A 23,054-nucleotide genomic window follows, 5' to 3' on the forward strand; every position below is an offset into this window, starting at 1 on the left:
TCTATGACATTTTTTGCAGCAGCCTGAAGAGACCAGCACGTCAAGTGTCACACAGGTCTTAAATTGTAGAATTAAGTCTTGAACTCAGACTTACTTGGTATCACCCTAGGGCATTTCTTTTCCTCTGTGTAATGCTGAGCCTTGAAATGTAGTCTTGGATCCTTTATCTTCTAGCCTAGTATCCTGACACATACTATTTGGTTCCTTTCTTTGAAAACTTTTAGCCTGGTCATTTGTTAGTCAAGTAGTTATAAAAAATAAATGCAGAACATTGTTAACATTCACTGAGCGCATTCTGAGTCTGATGCAGGTCTCTGGGGAGGGTTTGGTGGCTAAGAGGTTGATTCACCCCTGGGGGTTGGGGGCATGTTTGTCTGTCTTTCCTTTCATCCCCAGCTTCTTTCCCAGGGAGAGGATTTGGGAGGTCCCTGTTTCAGAATCGAGGTAGCCTGGAGTTCGGGCCCTGGGACCGGGACTCTGTCCAGAATTCCAGGCTCATTGCGTGAGTGTTTTGGTCAAGTACACAGAGAGCTGAGACCCAGCTGCTGGGGGAGCTAGGTGGCCAGGGAGTGCTATCAATTTACCAAGTCCTGGGGAGACAGAGATCATTTATGATAGCTTACAGCCAATCTTCTATCTTTTGTGTGAACAGATTTATATAAGTATGGTTCACGCTGATGTGGGAATAAACACACTCTGCATGAAAATAATAGCCATATCATCACGAGAATAGCACATTCTCCTCGTAGCATGGCAGTTAACAATTTGCACGTCTGGAGCATCGGTTTTGTTTTACAGATGAGTAAGAAGGATACACATCCGGAGCAATGCCATTTGACCTCTGGTTCATTTCAGTCCTTCATCTTCTGAAAGTGGATGTTCCTTTCTGCCCTTGTTCAGCCTTTGTAAATCCTGAACTGTTGAGGAATGAGGTGTTACTCAGACGAGTCGGAACAGGCCCTCGTACATGTCGGCGCTTGGCTAAACTGTGTATCAACTGTTATAGAGTTGATAATTCCAGTAATTAACTGGAATTAATTCAAGACACACAGCCCTTTGGTACTTTCGTTTCCTTTTCTGGATTTCCTTTCTTAGAATGGAGATGTTGGTTTCTCCCAGTCTTTGTTCTTTTTCCATAGTCACAGCATTAGCTAATAGCCTTCCCTTAATGACCGTCACACCAGCTAGCAAATACTGACGAGGGAGTATAAATGTGTTTGTGAATCACGAGGTATTTATAGTCTTCCAGAATATATATCACGGAGTCCTGCAAACTATTAAGGCTCTAGTGTAATTATTATCTTTTGAGTCAGTTTTTGCTGTCTACTTAGCTTGAAGGGACTAGAAATGCCTTTGTGCAATTAACGCCTTAATACAACAGCCTGTGGCAGCCCAAATATTACAAATTCTCTCAGTCTGCATGCTTGGTTCTTCCAAGAAAAATCTGGACTCTGGGCTGATGAATCAAAAGTTATTTTCTGCTAGTGAAAAACACAATGGAAATCTTAACCTTTGTTTCATATGATCCAGGCAAGGAGCATATGCATCTTTTAGTATTTTTAATACAAAAGATGTATTTATTTTACGAGGACTATTAAATGGGTTTCCTATGCAGCGTGCATTCTAGAACATAGACCTTGTACATTACATAACGCAGACGTGCTTCCAGCCCTGGGGAATCGCTGGTCTTCTTGCTTTTTTCTTCTCACCTTTCTGAGCTTTGATCTTGATGAAGTGATGCTTTTTCCTCAAGCTGGAAAATTCATAAATCTGAGGGGAGGAAGAGGTTGACTCCTTGGCTCTTCTCTCTTTCGGAGGCTCATGCTCCATTCATCAATGTGCTCTTCTCTAAGAGCACATCTGTAACACCTCAGCACTGCTGAATGATTTTTGCGAGTTTGGCCCCTCTGGTTTTTAAAAGGGAACACAGCTTCTAGAACATCAGGGATTTGCAAGGTTAATGGGGTGCTATTAGGAAGTTTAAGCTTTTGCTGGAGTGTGGGTGAAATGGCGAGGCTCACAGAGGCGGCTTAGAGGGTTACTTACACAGGTGGGCCAGGATAAGGGGCTGAACTTGTGTCTTGGGAGAATTTAAATATTGAATCAGGGTTTCACATAGGCTGGTTTTAGAGCTGTAATCCTCCTGCCTCAGCCTCACAGGCTGCTGGAATTAATTCAAGGCATGCCCCCTTATACCCGGCTGAATTTTTTTTTTTAGTGATGTGTTTTGTTGTAGATAGATGATGATTAGACTTTCGATAATGAAGAGAATGGAATTTGCGTGTACACTGATAAAGGTCCTTTTTTCTATATTTTAAGTTGTTCAATCTTCATGGATCTAGATATTTTCCCAAATCTAAGAAAATAATTTCCCCAGTTTGGTCAACTTGCCGACACGGATTCCTACTTGCACATACATGTCACATTATCAACAATTCAGCTTGCTCAGAAAGCAAGGTGGGCTTTCTGATGGCTGGGATCCCGCAGTGGCCTAGCAAGAGTGCAGGCCAGGGTGACAAGCTGTGAAAGAAGAAGAGGTCTTTTTGAAACAACCAGTTTATGGATTCCAGAATTTCTCCAGGGCTCTAAAAATACCTGGAAAAGTCGGGATGTGAGTATCAGATGTGGCATCTGCTTCTTCCCTGAAGACTGTAATTTCATCTTCTGCAAACATGGGAGTACAGGCCAAGATGATCAGATATTTGCTGTTGCATATACCACATTCTGGAGGTGAGAGAAGATACCGTCAACAATCACACCATGACAATAGTTCTAAACTGGCTCTGTCCAGGTTGGACCACGACCTTTGGTCACCCTAACACTGAGTTAGCTCTATGAGTTTATGGACTTCTAGGGAAGATGAGCATTTGCTAATCATCTTCCTTTTGTTGGTTTGTTTACCTGTCATCTGGTTTACATATCCACAAACAATTAAAATGATCTGTTTGACAATGGGAATATTATGCAGCCATAAAGAAGAGTGAAATCCTGCCTTTTACAGTCAGATGGATGGAACTGAAAGAGATATGTTAAGTGAAACAAGCCAGGCAGGAAATGACAAAGAGGGCATGTTCTCTCGCACACATGGAACCTAAAAAGCATCAATCTGAATAAAGGCAGGGAGATAAAAGGAGGTTAGATAGCAGATACCAAAAAATGGGGAATAAATTCTAGTTTTCCATAGCACACTGCAGTGACTGTGGTTCACAAAAGCCTATTCTATATTTGTGGAGACGCATCTGGAAGAGAGAAATTGAACCTCCAAACATAAATAAACCGTCTAAAGATTTGATCAGAGCATTTACATATCATGTGCCATATTCTGTCCTGTTGATACGTATAATTAATCATTGTTAATAACAATGTAATAAAAACCCTTAATATTAAGTGAGGATAATACAGGTACATAGTATTTCTGGAAAATTCTCATAGATGAATTTGAAAGGAAAGAATGATGCAAAGCTTGTAAAGGATTTTCTCAGACACTTATGATCTAAGAGAAAACCAAAAGCTTTTCTGATAAGTTCATAATCTCACCCCTCCTCCTGATCCTCCCTCTCCTTACTAAAGAGAACTATTGCATGTAACACAATACAACTCACTACACTGTGCAATGTTTACGAGACAAACACTGATCTGAACCTCAAATTGCCTTGAGGGAAAATGATCTTAGGGGACTTGATTTCCTGTTGGTCTCAAGGCCTGGCCATTTCACTATACCATGCATGCTGAGGTAGTTTTTTGATCAGTGTGTGCAGAGTCCTCTTGATTTTCCCAGGATCCTGTGGGTCAGTCTTCGTGGCTCCTCCCCAGGGAGGCAGGAACTCAGGCCTGTGTAGTTTGCTAACCTGGGGAGGCTGCCTGTGGCATTAGCCAGGCGGCCAGGCAGCACTGTGGTTCTCTGGCTCCAGTTCTGGGCTTCTTTCACAGGCACATGTTCGTGCTGATTGATATTAAAGGTCAGCGAGGTCCTTTACAGGTGGCGGGAAGTGAAGCTTAGTTCTTGCCAGGGGAGTTATTACGGCTGGTATCACAGGGTTTACAGGCCCCGGGAACCATGTCACGGGGCTTGTGAGTTTAAATGGAGGCAATTCATAGGCTCCAGAAGACCTGTAATATTTATAAGAACTGCACAATTAACTCTCAGGTGCCTCGGCGCACACCTTCACTTCTGAGTTGTAAGATCCAGGCTGTCAAACTGAGTATTGTGCTCTAGTATCCGGGAGGGAACAGAGAACAAAATAAAATCTCAATATTGAATTTAACATACAACTCTCTAGACTGCTTTTAGCATATGAAAATATACCTTTATTTCTAAGGTTCTCTCAGCTTCTAGATTAAAGCAAAGCTTCCCACAGATACATGGAACTTGAGAAATTAGAACATAATGCATTTTGTAAGACAAGTGAAATGTCCCATATTTAGTAGGGACCACCCTGGGATTATATAACTGACTCTAAACTTTATATTTACAATGGTTTAATGATGTATGTGTGTGTGGTGTGTATCTACCTGCGTATGTGTCTGAAAACATAACTGTATGTGTTTGTGTATATGCATGTGTACCTCTGTGTATTTCTACTTTAATTAGGAGCATCAGGAAGCCATCTTTGAGAAGCTGATATTTTGAATTAAGACTATCATGCAAAGACTGGACTATCTAGTCAAAGTCCTTGAATTAGAAACAAGCGTGACACATTGGAGGCACATAGTGAAAGGTGGTGTGGCTGGGACCCAGGGTTCCAGATGGGCAGAGGGAGATTAGATCAAGGGGCAGGCTGGCTCCAAACATGGAGGGCTCTGGGCTTCTGTGTGTGGGCTTTGACTGGGACTAAGGCACATGGGACACAATCAGAGAAGTCTGGGCAGAGAAATGTTGTGTGTTGAGTCACACTGAAAAAAATATGACTTTGACTTTGTAGGGAAGACATAGAGAAGGCAGCTTCAGGGTCTCTGTGGGGACTCGGAGCAGACAGACGTGGTGTGCTGATGCTGAGGGGAAGGAATCTGACTTCCACTCCACTTTGGAGGCTGACAGCTGTGCAGATTACTTGGATAAGGGGATGAGAGGAGAAGAAGGGGGATCATGCCAAGTCCTTAGTCACTTGTGGTATCTGTGGAAAATTTGAAGACCCTGGTAGGACTGATTTGTGGCTCAGGATTGGCAGAAATCGAGGATTCTTTAACCATGTGAACTTTAAAGCAAATTTCTCTCTGTTTTCTCTTCCCTTCTTGTTCTTCCCCTTCTTCCCTCCTGAGGCTGTCTCTCTGTTTTTTTTCCTTTTCTTCTCCTGAAACACGAATCACATAGTAGGTGCTAGTGATTTAGAGAAGGAAATGTCACACTCCGGCATCATGAAGAAATCATACAAAAAAACGACATTTGTTGAGTTGTCTGATTGCTGCTATTTTGTCCTCAAGTCTTCATAGTGCTTAGATTTTAACCTGGCAGCTGGTTGGTCTTTGATTTCATGCACTTCTATGTTCCTGGATTGAGATGCTGGCTCCCTTCCTGGGCTGAAATGCTGGCTATGGTTTTAGGCTATTAACTTTAGAGTGACAGCCAGCTGAACCTGAGCTCTGGACCCCGGCTGGTCCTGATTTGATGGGCAGAGTATATGCACATTCTACCAAGGTTGAGGAAGGCTGCTCTGAGGAGGTGCTTCTTGAAGGAAGGGTGAGCATAAGCCAGCAATCAAGGAATATTTCTTATGATTGGCTATCTCTTCCTCTAAGTACAGTAAAAGCATGTCATTTTTCTCCTCCAGTGTAGCTTTCCTGAACTAGCTTCTGCCAGGTGAAAACCCAATTAAAGTCATATAAATTAAAAATGATCTACTCTGCTATGTTTTATACAAGTACAATGAGGGGTAACAAAGCCCATAGGACATTTTGTATTTGTGAGGTGCTTAAAACCCAGCAGAAGGCATGTCTACATAGAGGGTTGGTTCTGCCCGCTGTGGGAATGGAATGGAAATGGCCCACTGTGCCTGATGCATTAGTCCAGTTCTCCAGAGACACAGAGCCAACAGGTTATATATAGAATTATAAGAGGAAACCTCCTATTGGAACTGGCTCATGCAGACTAAGAATTCCTAGGAAGGCATCTGCAAGTTGAGGACCCAGGAAATCCAGTAATGCAATTTAGACTCAGTTTGAAAGTCAGAAGGAGCTGTTGGAGGTGAAGTGGTCTGGTAGTGTGGTGCTGATATTACTCATGGTGTCCGAAGGCCTCAGAACTAGGAACCCCATGTCTGAGAGCAGTAGATGGGCTGCCCAGCTCAAGAAGAGAAAATTTTGACTTTTGCTATCTTTTTGCTGTGTTCACCCTCCTTTGGTTGAGTGGAATTCACTTAATTGGTGAGGGTGGGTCATCTCTACTGGGACCACCCATTCAAGTGCTAATATCTTGTAGAAAAACCCTCACAGGCACACCCAGAGCTAATGCTTTCCTGCTATCAGTGAATCCTTAACCCAGTCAAGCTGATGCATAGATGAACCACTGGAGCTGGGCTTGCAGTGAAGGGAAATTTAGTGTCCCAGATGAACTTGAGGAAGATGTCACAGAGTGCTGAGCTAGTCAAAATACTTGAGAAAATAAACTTGAAAGGAGGAAGGGTTTTGTTGGCTTATGGTGTCAGAGGTTTCCATCCATGGTCACTTTACCTTGCTGCCTTCTGGTCTATGGCAAGGCAGAACATTATAGTGGGCAGTGAGTGGCATAGGAGCTACTCATCTCATGGTTTTAGGGTTGGGGTTAGGGTCTTGGGTTAGGGTTAGGGTTAGGGTTAGGGTTAGGGTTAGGGTCTTGGGTTAGGGTTAGGGTTAGGGTTAGGGTTAGGGTCCTGGGTTAGGGTTAGGGTTAGGGTCTTGGGTTAGGGTTAGGGTTAGGGTTAGGGTTAGGGTTAGGGTTAGGGTTAGGGTCTTGGTAGCTGGGAAGCAAACAGAGAGTTTGCTTGGTTGAGAGTCCAAAGTCTCCTTCAGGGGTGTGACCTCAGTGACTAAATTCCTCTCCCTACCCCTCTACTTCGTCATGCCAATAGGGAGACTACAGGTTGGTGATCAAGGTTCCACATATATCTTTTTGGGGGAATTAAAATCATCTCATAGTAGTGCTGATAATTGGTTGGTGACTACTGAAAGATGAGAAACTGTGTTAGGTTATGATAGGAAGTTATAGTGAGTTCTGGGCAGAGGACATGCCCATAGAAATGCACAGAAACTGGGAGGAGGGTGTCAGGGCCTAGTGGGTAACCGAGCTCTGATGAGTGAGGAGAATAAACACAGACAGAGTGTAGCTCTGGACAAACTGTGTAAGAACTTGGGCGCAGTGCTCAAGGAAGGGGAGCCTTGATGTCCTTTGTATGCAACAATGTGTCCAATAAACCTGTAAGGCAGCTGTGAGCATAACCTGAAGCTGCTGTCCTCCTGTCCCAGGTCCTGTGTGAGGTTATAGCACTGTTTGCTTAATGAATCAAACAGTTTACCAACTGATCATTCCAATGTGAGGAAATAAATTTTTGTTGTCTTTGTTTTATGGCTTGAAATTGCCTTGCATATATTGACTTACTTCATGTATGTTCAGGTTTCCTATGTTTGAAAATGATCCATTTCTCTCTTCTTTCTTTTTTTTTTTTAAATTTTATTTAAGAGGAAAAAGAGAAAAACACAAAACAAAACAAAGCGGTGTAAGGTTACACATAATACAGAACTACAAAAAAAAAAAAAAAACATAACAGTAAGAAATCACCTGTTAATAGATTACATATTATCATCTTGGAACCATTTCTCTCTTCTTTCCTTCCTTCCTTCCTTCCTTCCTTCCTTCCTTCCTTCCTTCCTTCCAGTTTTTCTTTCTTCCCTCTTTTCTTTATACAGCTTTAAAAAGTATCTATGATGCATCATTTCAGTGATGCCTGAAGACCTGTAGACACTGAGAAGGTCACTGAGTTTGGAGTCAGGTTCATCTTCCTGGCAGCTTCCCTCTGTGCTGTCGCTTCATCTTCTCGAATCTTCACCTTCCTGTACATTGCTCTTAAAGAATGCTTCATTTCAAGTTTTATTGGAAAAAATGCACTATAAAGATACTTAATGCATGGTAGTTGAATAGATCAAATGATGAGAAAATAGTTTTAGATCAACACTGTTTAAATGATGTGAAATGGCAAGATTTTTTTTAGAACTAATTCTGTAGGGGGCAGTAAAAATATCAACACACAGGTGTTTAAATAGTAGGCCCATTAAAATATGTAAAAAATGTAAAAGAATGTGGAACAGTGCCTGCCGTGCAGCCAGCGGTCATCAAATTCTTTTATTGTACAATTATCCACAGTTGTAAAATAGCTTGAACCTGGGTTCAGAAAATCGTAAGGTAGGTAATGCTGTGGTCTGTTTGTTGGCATCCCCCCAGAATCCACGTGTCGGAACCTACAGAACCAGTGAGCTAGAATGAAGCAGTGGGGCATTTGGGAACTGAGTCTTGAGGGCTCTGCCCTTATGCATGATGTAGGATTTTTTGCTCAAGGGCTTGGAGGAAGCTGTTTCAGCCTCTTGTCATGAAAACACAATATTCATCTTGCTGCCTTGTGTGGATGCAACAAGGTGCCACCTTGAAAGCAGAGAGCAAGGCTGTACCAGGCACTGGCCCACTGGCACCTTGATCTTGGATTTCTCGGCCTCCTGAACTGTAAGCAGTAAATGTCTGTTGTTTATGAATTATGCAGGCCAAGGAATTTATTATGGCAGATTGGATAGAATAAGACAGATAAATTACTTCTCAAAGATGTTTTTCCTTCAAGGTATGCATTCCGGGAATTGATTTTATTCGATGTTGAAGTAATATACTAGGATGGAACATGATCAAGGCTTATACTTTTGCTTATGTGTGCTTGTGTAGATGAGGTTGACTCTTGGCTCCACTGGTCACTATGAGAAGACTATGTCCCATGAGAGACCCGTGTGGTAGACCTGGATCTTACTTATGACCTGAAGCCAAAGCACTAGAGTTGTCCTAGCTGCATTGCTCCAAGCTTGGGGATACATATTTCTTGGTGCTAATCCCTTACTTTATGGCTGACTTGTTATACAACATTATCAAATGATGCATTGATTAGTACACTGCACATACATCTCTCTTACCTAGTGGTCAGGTGCCTGCAGTCCATTATTCTCTTTTTACCCAACCTCATAGTTGGCTGGTGTTTGAACGTTTTAGCTAGATTTTTACATAGTTTCATTTGATGTGAATGAATTGAGCTCTTCAGGTTTATAAATCAAAAGCATATCAAATTCATTTAGTCTAACCTCACTATCTTACAGTTTATGAAGCAAGAGGAAAAGCAATTTGCAAGCTTTCTTTGCTCTTAGAGGAGGAGCAGCAGCAGGAGGAGGAGAGGGAGAAGGAGGAGGAAATGGGAATGAGCTTCAGTATCATCCTAACCTGCTCTACTGTTCATCATTTCCTTCTGCAAGATGACTTTTGACCTCATGAATTGGCTGCTTCAGGGTACTGTGCACCTACTGCTGGCCTTGGAGGAGGAAGTGATAGCAGGAAAAGAGGGAGGCTGAAGGGGACAGGGAGTGATGCTGAGCAAAGCTGAAAGTGACAGGTTGGTCAGGCCTTTGCATAGCTGGAAATAAAGACTCTTCTCATTTGCACAATCACTAGACTTGTTCAAAGAGTTTCTCTGGGAACAAATGGATGAAATTAAGCCATGGAAATTTTTGGCCAAGTCAGGGAAACACATTTTCCAAAAGAGCTGTTAATTTGATGGTGGAGTGAGTCACAGCCCGTGGGCAGGGCTGAATGTCCATCAGTGGAATTACTCAAAACTTAAGTGGACAATAAAAAATGTATGGTTAAGGCAAACATCCATGCAGGGTCAGGCCAAACAGGCACGGTGTCCCTGTGTGAACTTTTCCTTTGTATTTTTAGGCAGAAAATTACCTGATACCTCAGACTGCAAGAACTTCAGGGCCAGAGTGTCTCAGGATGAGAGGTTTTCTCCATTTCACCTGTCTTCAGGGTGGAATTCACTGCGTGGTGACCAGACTTTGAATGGTGTTGTTGTGGCAGTTTTGGCACTTGCTACTGGATTTTTGGAAAATAAAATTTCTCACTAAACTTGAACCTTGAATTCCCTAATTTTAAAAATTGGTACTGTTTAATAACAATGACATTCTCACGGAGCTTGCTAAGTAGATGTGGTCAGAAGAATTGTTTTAAAAAACTAAAAACTATTTTATAAGACTATAGATATGCAGCAGTCTTCCATCACCTCCTCAATTAGATTTTGGTTAAAGAGGAAAACACTGGTATGCGGTAAAATGCCTGGTGAGCACCAATACGTCTGTGCTTCTTGGCTCAGCTGTAACTCCGCAGGGAAGCCCATTCTTTAACCCTGCTGTAGGGCAGGTAAAATGTTTGTACACCAGATCCTTCACTTCTGCTCCCTGCATTTCAGCCTCTGATCATGCATCTCCTGATGTGATTATCTCACTAACACCTGTCTTCCTCCATGGTCTGCAAGTTTCTTGGTAGGAAGGGTAAACGGGCATCTTTGGTTCCACTTGGGCATGAGTACTTTTGCTCCTCAATATTTTCCTGTGAGGAAGAATAAGGAACTTTAAAGATAGGCTGGAGTTTACTTGATATAAGTACTTGTTGATTTTGTCAGATGTGAAAACGTGGAGGTTCTCCTAATTCTCATTACTAGAAATGCACGTTCTGTCACTTGCAGGGGAAAGAAACGCACTGTGGGGGCTTCTTATATATACTGTAATCAAACAGGGGTGGTGGATAGAATTACATGAAATAAAATCTGTAAAGCATAGAGACCTGTAGTTAGCTGAGGAATGTGTGGTGGTGCGTTAGGTTCTTCTTTCCACCCTTGATTGTGTTTCCATCCCCAGATTTCACTCTGCAGAATGTCCCAGTGTTTTCTAATTCTGTCTTCATTTCTTCTTTATTCACTCTTTCCTATCTGAAAGCCTCAGAGCAAGCAAATTGAGCCCTTCCCTTCTTAGGAAGTGTTCAGAGAAGCCACACGGAGAATGTAACTGCCCACTGTCCCTTTTCAAACAAGGGGATGCTGCAGGCATTCCCATACTGCTAATTGTTTTATCTTGCAACTGGGAGGTGTAAACTTTGATTAATCATTCTGTCTATCTCACCCTTTGACCACTGCAGTGCTCAATAGGTTTTTCTCCATAGTTTTGGTTTTCAATTTCTTTTCTACTTAGTGAAGATGATAGTCTCTTACATTTATTGATATTTTTCTTTGAAATTATACACCTGTCCTAAACCCTGGACCTTGCTCATGTCAGACAAGGGCTCTGCCACTGAGGTACATTCTCAGCATTCTTTCATTTTTAAAGTCATTTATTTAACACAGAACAATTAGGTATCTGCTGTACCCAGGTACCATGCCAGGAGCTGGGGTGTTTAGGATGGTCCATCTGAAAGGAGGAGAGAGAAGAAATCACCACCAGCATTACCTTAGTGACTGAAAAGATGGGAATGCAAGCTTTGTCAAAACAACACCAGGAAAGAATTTGTGCCTGGAAATGCACAATAGCTGATGTTTGAATTGCTGTGATGAATTCTCTGTATGCTTTATCTGCAGTGCTGATCGCCTTTCAGAGAGGTCTGATTATTACCGTTTTGCAGAAGTGGAAACCAAGACTCAGGAACATAAGAACTTGTTCAAGATGACACACAGTACCCTTTACGTTTTTCCTGCTTAAGTATTAGAAGCTTCTGACACTAAGAGCTGGTCTTTACTGACTTTTGAGAGGCCATTCTATTTTTAAGGTTTTCTCTATATAGCAGGCTTGCTGTTGGTATGCACGGTATCATGTTTTCTTTTAATGTTATTTGAAAATTCAACTTAAATTATTATTATGTTTTTGCAGCATACTAAATTTGTAGGCCTGAGACACTAGACCTGTGATGGTGAACCTTTTAGACCATCCAGTGATACCAGCAGTCCACTGTGGCACGTGCGGTGCTGGTTCATTGCCATCACTCTAGACCATGCGGACCCCATCCTGGGATGAAAATGGAGCCTGTCAAAGAGATTACCCATCACACTGAATTCCAGAAGAGCTATGTTTCATCTTTGTATAAACCCTGAAGAAAGAAAGGCTGGGGATTTAGCTCAGTGGCATAAGTGCCTGCCTGGCAAGTGTGAGATTGTGAGTTTGATCTCTCATACAAAAAACAAACAAACAAAAACAACAAAAAAACAAAAAAATCAAGCACATACAAAGAAACAAAACCCTGAAGAAATCAGAAGCATCTTTAGGGCATTTTCTAATCTTTGGAGGCATAATATTTTCTGAAAAAGAATAAATAAAGGAACACAACAAGAATAGTACGAGTAGATTGTAAAAGAATTTGCTATTAAACAATATATTTAAAATTCCTACATGACAAAAAATATGGTGTATTTAAATACAATTGACAAATGGGGAAATTATTAATGAGTTATTTTGAAGTTTAGACATCCTTACTAAAGGGTTAATATCATTCTCTCACACATATAACACACTAACAGGAAATAAATACAAGTATAATTCAATAGTATCTCTAATCCAATAACTTTAAAAGGATAATCCAATAACTAGTATCTCTAATCCAATAACTTTAAAAGCATAGTACTGGGAAGAAGATATTTTTCTAAAAATTGTCAAAGTTCCTCTTAAGGCAGACAGCTGTCATTTGTTTAGAAAAATTGTTCTTAAGTCAGTTCTGAAAAGGAAGATTTTGGTTTTTTATTTTTTATACGTATTTGACCTTATCTCTGCAATGACATAAGAACATACTTTAAATTAAAAAAAAATCATATAGTGTTGCTAAAAAGACTCGCCTGCTTTAGGGTGCTTCCCCTTATATGTCTGCACTGTTGCTTCCACACTGACCACTTGTCCTCCTGGGTCTCCTTGTCAAGTCCTTACAAGGGAGAATTTAGATTGGTCTCTCATAGAACCTCCATGTATTATTCCTCAAGATCACGGGAGTCCACTGGTTCCAGCTGGACTGTCCTCCTGTTTCCTATGGTCCTGTGTGGGGCACAAGAGTCAGGAGACTGGTGTGGCTTTGAGCACCAGCCAGCCTCACCGTCTTACTGGCAGCTGGGCTGGTTGTGGACCAAGCCCAGCCACACTGGGTGACAGGGCTCCTGGTCTCTGTGTGACCTCTCCATGGAGCTGCTTGGGCTTCCTCACTTGTCAGTGGTGCAGTAACAAAAGGAGCTCTCCAAGAACGAGGATATTGCTGGTCTCTTAATGGTCACGCTTGTCAGATCCTACCTTAGGCGAGCTCCCTAGAGAAACAGAACAAATGGGATAGATATATGAATATACATAAATTCAGATAAACTTTGACTTATGATGGAACCACATTTGACAATACCATCAAAAGTAGAAATATTTTGTCAAAATATATGTGATGGGTCTAACCCACCACCATTACAGCTCAGCCTCATTACCTTAAGTGCAGTCATAACATTTGTGTTAGTTGGAAAAAATCTTCTAACACAAAATCTATGTTATAGTGAAGTGCCTAATACCCCGCACATCGTGTTGAATGTAATGACGATACGCAATCTATCAGTCACCTATCTGTCTGTCTGTCTATCTATATACCTATATATCAATGTATTATAAAGAATATGCTTACATGGTTACAGAGACTGAGAAGTCAAAAATGTGTCATAAGCAGGAGGAAGAAATAGAAGAAATGTTGTTGTAGCTCCAGTCTGAGGGCCAGCAGTTTAGAGACATGAAAGAAACCAGTTTCAGGTAAAGTCTCATGGCAGGAAGAAACAACGCCCCATGACGGCAGTCAGGCAAGAGGACCTGTCTCTTCCTCAGAGGGCCAGCACTTCTGTTCTACTCGGGGCAGGTGCTTTCTTTTAGAGAGTCTGCTGATTCACATGTTAATGTCACCTGGAGATGCCCACGCTGCACAGCCAGAATAACATCTGGTCAAACATCAGGGTGTCCTCTGGCAACAAGGTTAACTATGGTGGTTTAGACAGATTCACTTCTGCTGCATTTAGTTCATCACAGGCCTCTGCCAGCCGAGATTCAAGGGAATGGAAAGAGACCTTACTTTCTCAGAGCTTAGGTGCTTTCCCCAAGTGGGTGATGCTGGCTTTGTAAGATACAATGGTTAGGTCCTACCTCATGCCTTTCAATTTACAATCAGGAAGGCAAAGGCAAGGAACCTGTATTTTTATGAAGTTTTCCAAATGAACTGACTCCAATTATAATTTAAGGGCCTGTTTCCTGGACAACAGGAAACATCTTACCTGTTCGTTTTATATTCTCCAATTCTCATTTTTTGGTATGTGTTTTTTTTTTAGGAGTTAGACATTTATATCTAGTTATACCATCTCTGACCTTATTTTTATATTCTACTTTTCTAATATTATCTCAGTATTGTCATCTAGCAAGAGTCTAGGCATAATATTATGCACTTTCTCTTATATCTTGCTTTGTGATTTTCATCTTGAATGTTTTCAAGAAGCTAATTTACTGATTTTAAATAATTTATAGAAAAGTTGCAAAGATCACACAGAGGGTTCTCATGCACCCTCATTCATTTTTTGTGTTTCTTATACGTAAGCAATGTTCATTACCAAAGTGGTAAATGGTCTTTGGAGTTAGTTTTACCATAGTGTCTTTCTACAAGGTCAAATCCAGAGAATTAATTTCTTCATAACTGCATCTGCCCAGTCTCCTCTGATCTATGAGTGTCTCTTGCTTTCCTTGTTTTTTAATAATCTTTACAATTTTGAAGATTACCAGTCAGGTATTTTGTAGGATTTCTCTCAACTGGGCTTTGTCTCACTTTCCCGATTAGATCTGGGTTAGTGTTTGTTGAACAAATTCTATAGCGCCAAAAGATTCATTTAATCACATATGTCCGGGACTGCATGGGGTCAACACTGGTTATCAGTGGTGACATTGACCTTAAGCTCTTCCTCCACTGCAAAGTAGCACTTTACTCTTCTCCTTACCTGTTCTTTAGAAATGAGTCACTGAGTCCCCCCACATTCCAGGGGACAGGAATGAAGCTCTGCTTCCTTCAGATGGGAGATTTTATTAGAAATCTTCTGTAAAGAAGATTTCAAATATATATTTGAACTAGGAATTTTCAAAGCAGGAACACTGTATAAAATGGATAATCATAACACTGCTCAGGACAAAATAAGGCCATTTCCTGTACTATAATTACTTGCTTCACTTTCTTTGTTTAGACCTGTAGCGTGTGCAGTCTTTAGAATCTATCAGATTGTGGTGTGTTGGCTCGATAAAGATTATTTCCTCAATTCTGAGGGTTCCCAGTTGAGCTGCCTAATCCAGAGTTTTAATCAAGAGAGAAAGACTATACCATGGGAAGTACAATTGCCAGCATTTCCATGGTAACCGCAGCACGAAGGGGCTATTTGCCTGGAGAGGTCTGTTTTTTATTTTATTTTATTTTTTAAAAAACCATCAAGAATAACTTTTTGAGATGTGACATTCTGTTTTCACAAGCGCACTCAAGGTGTCAGACAGAGCCCAATTTTATATTCTTTGAAAACAGAGTGCACTGTCGTGTTTGCAGGACTTTTCAACATGTCACTTTCAACCAGTTTTATGCACAAATGGGTTACAGTCCCAAGAAAATATTGAGAAAAAGAGGAAACTGTTTCAAAAAGGAGTATTAAGTATTATTACATTGAAAGTCATTCAGCATAGAAAGCCTTCCCACCTGGCTCCAACTGTTCCAAAGACCAAGGAACCAGCATATTTGTATAAAATGGAAGAGTCCCATCTTTACCGACCAGGGGTATATGGGGAGTTGCTGCTCAATTGGCTATTCATGTTCCTTCCTCTCCAGCCATGCTTGTTTTGGTAGCAAGATCTTTGAGTCACTTTCAAAGGTGCCCTTGGTCCCCTGCCCTCTGGGGTGTGCATTTCAACTCTCTTTCCAATATGGCAGCAAGATGCATGTGCTTACTTAAGACTGGATCTTCAGATACTCGGACCAGAGAATTTATTGCACAAGATTTATTGAGAAAAGGTCGATTACAGGGTATTCCAGGAGTCATTTCCATCTTAAAATAATGTATTCATTTAGAGTGCCAATGGCTTGGCCCTCATAAGTGTCATGGTAAAATATGTCCCATCTCACACCAATGCAGCTTTGATGCAGCCACCTCTGAGAAGTAGCTTTCAAGGCTGTGTCAAGATGAGAAGTTGGGGTAATTTAAAATGACAGGCCAATTTTGAAACAGAGGGCCAGTGTTCCTTATTTTGAGGACTGGGCTCAAACTAAGGTACTTTGTGGTCTTGAGAGCTTCTTAGAGTTTCTTAAATTTTACTCTATTTTCAGGAAAAAGAGACTTTCCAATCGCAGCATATATAGAATCTGCTCTGAGCAGATATCATGAGACACCACGAGAATTTTAGGATTTTGTTCACAACCATTCTTGATCATCTTTTTGTATGGTTTGTGTTGGGTTCAAATATATTCTCTACACCCATATCTTGTAGTTCAAAAATGAAACAACCCTAACCTTTTATCTTGTTGTCCTACTGAACTGAGAATCAAAAATAGAATCCCAAGGCCAATTCTAGATGAAATTATGACCTAGATGGAGGAGTCCTCTTCCATCCTATCACATGTCTCTCACTGTTCAGGGACCTCCATGGGAGGCCCTTAAATGGTGGTCTCCAAAATAGCTATGTTCAAATACTGAACCTCAGTGTTTGTGAATATGAACTTATTTGGAAAAGGAGTCTGCAAATTTGATGAAGCTCAGGGTCTTAAGATTACTGTGAAGTAACCAGCTGAGTGCTAAGTCTAGAGATGCATGTCTTGTAACAGGTGGAAGAGGAAAAACTGTAGATATAGAGGAGGAGGCTGAGTGAAGAACCAAGGAAGCATGGAGGCATAGCTTGGAGTAATGCTTGCAGGAGTCTAGGAACCACTGAAGTTATGGAGACAGGAGAAGACAAGGCAGGAATCTTCCTTAGGGACTCCAGAAGGAGCCAACCCTGCCAGCAACTTCACTTCAGACCTTGGACTTTCAGAAGCATGAGGGAATGAACACCTGGTGTTTTCAGCCACAACGGGATTTATTCTTCCTAGTGAGTGTAAGGTGCCTGTCTTCTCTGCATTATTCTTATAACCATTGCTCCTTGGGAAACATATTTCATTCATTCACTTGCAGGGCTTCTTGAGGTTGGCACTGTTGCCATTTGTGATGTGGATGTTTCTGTTACGGGGGCCATTCTGTGTCTTGTAGCAGTGGTTCCAACCTTCCTGGTCCTGGGGAACAATTTTCTGGATGCTAATTTTCCCAGGAAAGAGGGTTGGATGGGGTGACAGTTCCAGGAATAGATTCAAGAAATACACAGCCTAAATCCCTGGGATGCACAGGTCACAATAGGGTTCAATCTTTCAGAAGAATTGATGCTGTGCTTATGTCACAGGAAGTGGAGCTCGGGCTGTAATAGGAGCAATGGGAAGGGTTGCAAATAAAGACAAAGAAAAGGAACCCTAGCAAAATTCCCAAGGGATTAAAAGCCACTTTTCATTAAAGTTCTGAAATTGCCCATCACAGTAGTGAGAGTTCCTACCAGAAGTGAGCCCTAATCCACTTCACACCTTAGGGAGAGTCCTCCTATAGGTGAGGAATCTTTAGGGTAAGCATAACTGAGTGGCTGAACATGGGACAAGAGGCCTCCTTCCTGCTGAATAGAGTGGGGCAGACAAAAATCAAGGGATCAGAAATCGTAGGGTGTGTTTCCTGTGTCTGTGGTAAAACCTAGGAGAAAGTCGTGATGGATATGCAAATTTGTAGTCATCCTTTTCATATATGTGAAAGCACCATGCTGTGACCTTAAATACACACAATAAGAAGAAGACATTGTTCTGAAAGTTCTGGGGTTTGGTGATAGATGCAGGAAGAGAAATAGGCTGTAGCAATAGGTCTGCTGGATTCGTGCTCACTGAACTGGAAGGATGAAAACTCGGGCAGATTTATCTACATCGAGGTGTAATGGAAGTTAGATAACCAGAAAGATTTAAACCAAAGAAAGGGTCTCTGGTGAGGGAGTGGCAGGCACTAGGGGTGGCTGGAAGTCAGTTGGGTAGAGACCTTCTTTCTCTGCCTCTATGCCAGTCTGGATTACATTGACATGATCCAGCGTTGGGGGGTCATTGAGGTATTTGGACTTGGCTGTCGATGACAATGAAAATGCATTTTTCTAATTTAGCCTGTCTTAATGAAATTGTTCTTTTCTCTGAAAGAGGTAAAGTGGCTCCTCACGGTGACCAGGGCAATTAAAATGTCATTCAGACACTCAGCTCTGGGCTTTAAAGGGCCTCAGATTAGACCTTGTGGGCTCTTTGTGGAATGAGATAACATTGTTATTGGTGTGAATGGAGGTTGAGGGAGAGAGGGTCAGGGTCTCACCCAGGGATGATAAATCCTTCCATACTGAGCAGAGGCCTGGCCATCTCTGTGGGATGTGGTCTCTATATACAGAAACCAACTTGAAATTTATTAAACTGTTCCCATTTCAGCTGCCAGTGCTCCAAAGGCAGATCTGTGCAATCTCATATTCCAGGAAGTCAGTGCAGCACCGCAGGCCAATGAAATTGATTGGTCTGACAGGAACACACAAACAACCAGGTCATAGGCTGCACCCCGCATCCCTCTGCTGTGTTTATTTAGGAGTGGAGGTCCATTAAGTGCTCTGTGATGGTCTTCTGATAACACCCCACCTTTGGAGGGCCAGCCAGCACTGGTTGTCTGCCCTCAGACGTGACACCTGACATTTTGGATACACTTAGCCATGGGCTTGTCCACTACCATGTGGAGGACAGAAACCACACATTTTAGAATTCCAACCTCTTTGGCTCAGACTTAAGAACTTTTTTTAAAAAAGAGTTTTCAATGTGTGGGGAAGGTCTTTTACTCCAGTGAGATCATCAAACCCGGCACTACGGATTAGGGCCTGGGGAAGCAGCGTTACAACAAGGCTGACTGAACGAGCCATAAAAGAGATGCATGGAATGAGATGCGTGAGCTTTATCGATAGAGCAGATGCAGAGAAATACAGAAGTGAAGCAGGGATGACAAATTCCTTATCCTTTGAGCTTTGCTCACGGGGAGGCAAATGCCCAAAACTTTGCAGAGGGAATTATAGATTTCATGGCCACAGCTGACCCCCTAAGTCGTAGGTGTTCTACCTTTTGGCTTGCCTGGGAGGTATTGAGTGCAGAGGAATTGTTTTGGGCCATATATAAAATATGGAATATAGTAAATGTATGTAAGTAACACAACCTATAAATACACACATATATACATATATACACCTCCCCACACAAACATACACACACACACACACACACACACACACACACACACACACATATATGTATGCAAGTGTATGCAACCTCGGATACACATGGGTTCAGCTGGACCAACTGTGTGTCAGGAGCAGGCAGCAGGGTTGGCAGAATCTGCACGGCCCTGCATCTTCCATTGCTGCCTATGAGCAGTTGAGGCAGGAAAACGATTGGTAGAAATCACATCACAGCAGTGGTTTATTTTGTGCCTTTGTTTAGGGTCCCGCATTCTGCTGAAAAAGTAAGCCATCGTTGTGCTTCGTTTCACTCATCCATTCTTTTTTCCTGATGTAAGCTTTTGGAGCTGCCCAGGGGCAGCGTTTACAGAAGAGATTCCTGACTGTGTGGTGCTGACCTGTGTGTGCAGGGAGAGAGAAGGGACACAAGTAGATGAGCTGATGGACGTGATGCCATTTGGTGGTGACTGATGCTACGAAGCAAGCGAGACAGGCAGACAGCAGTGGTAGAGTGGCTAGTGAGGAAGGTGTGAGTGAGGAGGGACACCAAGCCGAGCAGAAGTGGGAGGAGAAGCCTCTGTGTTCAGAGACAGAGGCTCCGTTTGGTGAGGTGGAGGTATTGTGCAGGGCAGAAGGTTTGGCCTGGCTCAGGAGCACAGGCCTGGGAGTCAGGGAAGGAGGGAGTGAAAGGCACATGGGGAGAAGGCTGAGGAACCAGGCAGAGTCAGGGTGCATGGGCTCTGAAGGTCAGCACTGAAGGACGGAGCGTTGTGCAAGGTGCAATGGAAAACCATGCGGAGGTTTGAGCAGTGAGAGCAGTGCTGTGTCTCTGACCTGTGCAGATTCAAGGCTGAGCTGTGTATTCTGAGCCACAGACTGAATCCTTCTGGGGTCTCAGACTCATTGGTGATTGTAGGCCAGGCCTCATCATCTTCCTTCTACAGAGCCTGCAAAAGGGAGGAACCATGTCTCGGTAGGCTCTGCTTCCCCCAGTGCTCTGCGTGTAGCACCTAATGAGTAAAATTCAGCCAAATTGCCTTTACCTATAAGCTCCTGGAGGTTGGTAATAGTTGTCCAGTTTATTTTGTAAAATATCAAAGGGCCCTTACGCAAAGTCCTATGATGATGAATTAGCCTCTTGAAGCAGTGGTTTGTGTAGAGCATCACACAGATGGCTCCTACCAAATCAGGAACTAATTAGGGTTAACATGACCCAAAGAATTCATTCGAGTGACTTCCCTGGGTCAGTTGGTTTCCTGGAGATGATTTTAGCATGTTTCTTAAATGTGTCAGCATTCAGGCAATGAAATCAAGATTAAAAGCCCAGGCTCCACGCTCTAGGTCCCAGAAATAATGTACATTTTAACGGCTGCTCCCCCAACTTCAAAATTAAACATATTACATTCCTGGGAGTACGATTTCAGCTTCTTTGCATTTATGACATGAGCTGTAGCAGTTGCCTTCCCTCCAGTCTATAAAGGCAAGACTCATTAGAGGGAGGAAATTTCCTTTATCATTAATAGGCCACACTCACATGATAAAAACCATCTCCACCCCTCCCACCTCCTTGCCCAAACTTCAATTCTCATTTTAAGCAGTTCCCACATAGACTATTTGTCTTCCACATTTTCCCAACTCTCAATGGCACCATTATATTCTTTATTTGGAATCATAAAACTTTGAGAATAAAAAAGAAGCAAATTAATCCTCCCAGGGGGGAAAAGGAAGACAGATCCTGCCAGCTTTTAAATTGTAGGATTGGACTGGCCTCGAAACACAGTTTTCTTTTTCAACAACTTCGCCGGTGGGGGGAAATGAATGGTTATGACAGAGAATCCTGAAATAAAATGCAGAATTATGCAAACGTGTTAAAAACTGACATCTTGAAGTAAAAACTGTTGAAAGCCTGAGGAATAAACAATGCGGGCTGGAATGGGAACCTCTCGAAGCTACAAATGGATCACTCTGCTTTTATTATTCACAGAGGAAAAATAACTTCGATCATGATGTGAAAACCACAATTTCCTTTATTTGTGGGTCATGCCAGATTAAAAAACATTCAGAGCAGAAGTGGGACTGGGAGAGTTGAACGCCATCAGAAGAGGCGAGAGGCAGGGTCCAGGAGCTGTCGCGGATGTTGGCTCTCACCATCGGATTGCATAAGTCACTTAACCTCCTGGTGACTTCTTCCCCACCAGCAACCTGGGATGAAGGAATTGGCCTTTCCTCTGAGGCCAGGGATCTGCAGTTCCTGACTGCCGATTGGACAAAGTGCTTTGCCATTGCAGTTTGCTTTGAGGAGTCTCAAGGTTGGAAAACAAATGATAAAAATCAGTTAAAAGCGCAAGCTGCCATCGGAGTGGCTGTTGAGAAAGCACAAGGCCTCGGGATGCCCTGAAGTGAATCTCCAGAGTTGGGGTTCTGCAAGGAGATTCTGTAGCTAGTAAACCCTTTCTTTTTTAAATTTAATTTTATTTTATGACCTTTTTAATTGTGAGGTACAGTCCCAAGGTAAATTGGTGAATACTGTGTTCTCATAAAGTAAAATGAAAACCATTGAGTTGAGAAACTGTAGACATGTAGAACATTAATGTTTAAGAGATCTTATGGATAATCTGGTCTAGAGTTTTGTTTGGGAGGAGCCCATAGAAGCAACCAGTTTAAATGACTTCTCTAAGCTCCTGGCTAGCGGTCAGAGGAGGCCTATAGTTTTGCTATATGATTTTGACTATTTAAGTTAATGCAACAAGTCCAATAAGAATTGTCAAAGCAGGCTGATAATAATGAGAAAATTATATCTGACAGTCAGTTTGATGGTGAAGCAGACAGATCTGGACACCAGGTTTGATATTTTTTATTATGAAAAAAGTGCCATCAATTTTAAAGCAGGCAACATTTAAAAAAATGGTGGAGATGTAGCTGATGGCTGCATGCTCCAATTCTTCTATTTTTAAAATTTAACTTAAATTTTTCTATCTTTTCTTCTTCCCTTCCCTTCCATTGTTCATTTTTTTAATTTTAGGGGACATTCTGGAGAAATATTAGTGTATATCTGGGCTTTGGTGATCTTGTGTTAAAAGAAAAAGCCAAGAAAGTAGAAGGAATCACATGGTAGGGAGCAAAAAAGCTCCCTGTGATTTACTCTGACTTGCTAATTTTCAGAAGGAAATTAATAAAATTGATTCCAGCAAAAACCCTAAGTGGACAAATAGAAGAAAAACAGATCAAGAGTTGTGGATATTTAGGGCAGAGAGAAAGTTCTTACAGAAATCTTTCCCTTAGGGAGAAATAAATATTTAGGAGAAATCATGAACTCTAAGGGTCGTTAAAGCAAAGATCACTCATAGCATGGAAGCGCACCCTCCTACCAGCTATTAATTCCCGTTCCTAGGCTTGGTGGCAGTAACATGATTAGTTATTGTGGGTTCTGGAAGAAAGCAGGACCTTTGGCAATAAAGCCATGGAAATATGTATTTTTAAGTACTATAAAAGATGTGGAAAGCAACTTTTCTTTTCATCCCAGAGACTAGAAATAATACACCTGCAAGGACAGATGAATGGCATAATGTTGGCATTCAATGGGGCATTAAACATTTGCTCCACATTTATGGGGTTTTCCTGTCATTAATTCTAGGTAAAATAAACTTTAAAAATGTTTTGTTGTGTTTTGGATCACATTTATT

The sequence above is a fragment of the Cavia porcellus genome, unplaced genomic scaffold (genome assembly GCF_034190915.1).
Source record: "Cavia porcellus strain 051 isolate PalLab524CR breed Dunkin Hartley unplaced genomic scaffold, mCavPor4.1 scaffold_18, whole genome shotgun sequence".
Lineage (NCBI taxonomy): Eukaryota > Metazoa > Chordata > Mammalia > Rodentia > Caviidae > Cavia > Cavia porcellus.